The sequence below is a fragment of the Notothenia coriiceps genome, unplaced genomic scaffold, assembly GCF_000735185.1.
Source record: "Notothenia coriiceps isolate Sejong01 unplaced genomic scaffold, NC01 NC01_scaffold00027261, whole genome shotgun sequence".
Classification (NCBI taxonomy): Eukaryota; Metazoa; Chordata; class Actinopteri; order Perciformes; family Nototheniidae; genus Notothenia; species Notothenia coriiceps.
In genome coordinates, this window is record NW_011359962.1 from 1,706 (window position 1) to 5,686 (window position 3,981).

At 34.0% G+C, this 3,981-nt stretch overlaps 1 long non-coding RNA gene across 1 annotated transcript; it reads right to left on the reverse strand.

The window, feature by feature from the left end:
• Positions 1 to 1,973: 1,973 nt before the first annotated feature.
• Positions 1,974 to 3,371, reverse strand: LOC104957530 (uncharacterized). The gene is made up of 3 exons (XR_799672.1): positions 3,312 to 3,371; positions 2,914 to 3,164; positions 1,974 to 2,142 (listed from the first exon to the last, which is right to left on the reverse strand). It is a non-coding gene; the product is annotated as an uncharacterized lncRNA (long non-coding RNA).
• Positions 3,372 to 3,981: the final 610 nt, after the last annotated feature.

Genomic DNA, 3,981 nt, shown 5'->3' on the forward strand with positions numbered 1-3,981 from the left:
GGCTCGGATTATCAGCAGCGTCTGAGCGTGAGAGAGCTAAAATAATTTACACCTCTGCACGTCTCAACTGTCACTTTCAACACGTGACAACGATCTTTAAGTACCACTCAAAGTAAACCTTTGTCTCTCAGAGTGAGCAGTATATACTGTATGTTGTTTGAAGCTGTTCATAATAAAGAAACAGAGTAAATATAATAGTATTTGTTTGTTGCTCACATCATAAAAAATAAAATATAAATGAGATTTTAAAGTGAACTTAAACCTTGGTGAAGTCTTGGTTTTGTGAAGACGACAGTGTACGTGACGTCGCTCTCATCCTCTTCACAGGCTGTAACTGGAAACACATTACAAAATATATTCAGTCACATTTTAGTCCTAACTCTCTGGCGATCAGTTTTGAATGATGCATTTAAAGTTTATAAAAAAAGTTTGGAATATTTGTAAACAATTACTATTACTTATTCATGCATGTTAGTACAATATTGTCAAACAGACAGAAAACAGAACTGTATATATTTCTTGATTTGTATATATTATACATACACATAAACATTTATTTTTCTAATTTAATTTGAGTATATGTGTATTAAAATACAAAAGAATAAGAAAAAGTACTTACATTCATTCTCAAAGGTTATTTGTGAAAAATTGTTTATTATGATATTAAATAATATTTATAATTAATTAACGATTTTGTTAATTTGTCATTATAAGTAAAATCTCTGTATAGATGTTTTGTTTTCAAGAAGTTCTCACTTTAATGCTCCTTAACATTAAAAGTGAGGACACTCCTTGCATTTCGAAGTAAGTAAGCTATTATAAGTGGATTTGCATGTATATAAATACACAATGTGTTCAGTTACTTTGTCATACCTCTGTGTTTAATATGATGGACTCCCAGCACCAGCAGCGTCAAAACCAAAATGGAAATAATGATAGTGGCCCACAGCAGGACGGAGGCATGGAGGAAAGAACGCATTTCTTCATTAAGTAGGTCTCCACTTCCTGTAATACACAAAACACAAAGTTAGCATGTTACCATTTACATCATCTTATACATCATCTTATTTAAAAATTATAGACCTTTAACATTTCCTCACAACTTAGTTTCAGTGGTGAGTAAATGTACTCAAGTACTGATCAAAAGTACAATTTAAGCTACTTTATACTCCTACTACAATTTAGATGGAAATATTGTAATTTTTGCTGCATTTGTTTGAAAACTGGAGTTAATTTACACGTTATACATTGATAAAACATAACACCGCTAAAGGTTAAATTACTCCTCAGTAAAAAAGTAGTTAAAATAGGTATCGGTAGTTGTTTGCCAATAATATATTTATTATAGAAAAACTGAGACCTAACAAGTATCTTTACTTAAATACGTACTAGATTCTGCTGTTTATACTCATGTATTAAAAAATACAGGGCTTTTACTTGAACAGAGTATTTTTACAGAGCGGTATAAGATAAGAAAAATATCTGAGTACTTTTTCCACCTTTGATTAATTCCTTACAGAATATGGAAACAAATTACTGCACATCGTAAAACTTTGAAAGATGTGCGGCGCATGTTATATTAATTCAGATTCATTAAAATCACTTATGTGTATATATTTCAATGTTATATTTGTTATTCTTATTAAAAAGATGCGTCCATGAACTCTTACCTGTCCTATCCTGTGTTTCACTCTTATTGCTGTTGTTGCTCTCAGACCTCACTTTCCCTATGGGGGTTATTCAATAAATGTCAATGTTATTAATAAAATTTAAATTTGACTTCGAGCTGTGTGAGGTTAGCCCAAATAGCAGAACATTTCATGAGGTTGTAATGTCAGCCGGTATCATGTAAAATCAAAGTAAATCTCATCTTTTGTACTTTTTGTATCTTACTTATGACAGCAAACCAGCTCTCTGGTGATTCTCCACCGTCGGAGATGCTGCACTTGTAGAGTCCTTCATCAGATTTAGAAAGATTTTCGAATGTTATGATTCCTGTAGAGCTGCTCCTGATGAGGCGGCCATCTTTATAGAAGTCAGCTGAGAGGATGGAGGAAGTGGTCTTCTTTTTCCTGCAGCTCAGAGTAACAGATTCTCCCTCCATCACAGGAAGCACAGGACTCTCCAGGATCACAGAGCCTCCTGAACAACATGGGGATGAAGCGTTTAGTCTAATGAACACATTTGGAGTTATTGACAAAAATTGAACATTATATAGAAACAAGCATTGGAGAATACTGTGAATGTTAAGTTGGTTGCTAACATGCACAGAATGAATACAAAATATCGAAAAGTAATCGGAAAACATTGATAACAATTATTCAGTAATGTATAGTATCGTCTGCATAGAGGTTAATATTATGACATGTTTCTTTTGTTCCTGTGGCAGCGTTGACGGTTGTTTGTCATTCCTGTAATTTTTTATTATATTTTTAGACAATTCTTAAAATATCATCATAGACAAGATTTTTTTAAACTCAAATTTATTTTATTATTAATAAGTAATAATTAATAATTATTATTATTATTTATTTGTACACGTTGCGACCCAAATCACGTTTTAGAAAATGCTTATCGACAATGCTAAGCATTCGTACTGTTTTGGGGTTTTCCTTTTCATTGCATTTATTAAATTCAGTTTTTCTTTACAATATTCAGGTTTTTTACTTTAATCAGATAATGTCAGTCGACCAACAAACTTTTCTAAAAAACTTTTTTGGAATCACGTTTATTGCCAAGTAGGTTTTCCAATATTAGGAAACTGCTTTATTATTGCTAAATAAGTGAAAAAGAATAAAGTAGATTTTTTAAAATAATATGATTAAGAACACGATATAAAAGTATACAAAAAAAGCTATTTGACAAATTACTGTGAAAAACGATGTACGGTGTATCGGAATCAACAAAACATACCGGTGACGGTGATCTTGATGAGTTGCTCTTCTCTCCTTTCTCATCCTCACACCAGTAAACCCCGCTGTCTGAATCATAGGCCTGTTGAATGGTGCAGTTCAGTGTTGATGAATCAATATTATAACAACCCTGAATTAACTCATTGTTGTTCCGAAACCCCCTCAGAGCAGAGCCAAGACCCTCGCAGAGAAAAGAGAAGGGTGTGTATTCAAAGAGCTGCAGTCTCTCTGTGACGATGTGCAAAGCTGCGTCTGAGGACAGAAACAGAGACACAATAAAAACATCTGATGAATAAAGAATAAAGCAAAATGGATAATTGCTCTATTTTAACACAATGCACGGACACACTGGTATTCCTATTAACATGAGCATGTGACTCTTTAGTAGTTTCTACCCACCATTGTTTTGCAAAGAGCTCTTCTGAATATGTGCACCCAGCAGTATGATCACACACGTCACTAGGTATGCAGATAGAGAAAAAACGTTTTATTAACAAAAATACTTTGTATTTGTGAAAAATAAAAAAAGTTAAAATAATAATCTGAGACTCACGCAGTCGGCTGCAGAGCGCTGTGACCTCCATGATGTCTTCCTGCTGTCTGAGCGTCTTACTGTGAGACACAGAAATATAATGTGAGTGAGAACTTCCTCTTCCTGTGCAGAGTGTTTCGGAGGCTGGGGTCAGACTCTGTGGTTTCAGCGCCAGTTGAAACCTTTTTTTGAATATGAGTATATAATAAGCATAATGTAAATTAAGGCAAAGTCATTTTCTTATTTATTTTTTTTGTAATCAGGAGGCATCATGTATACTAAGGGCCTGTAAGTATAGGCACATCCACTTAGGTTGGTTAACACCTGAACATTACACTCGTGTGGTAATGAAACACTTCCATCCAGCAGTCAAGGATATTATGTAGAAGAGACATGAAGAAGAGGGGACACATGTTGATGTAGAAGAGACATGAAGAAGAGGGGACACATGTTGATGTAGAAGAGACAGGAAGAAGAGGGGACACATGTTGATGTAGAAGGACGATGAAGAAGAGGGGACGACATGTTGATAGTAGA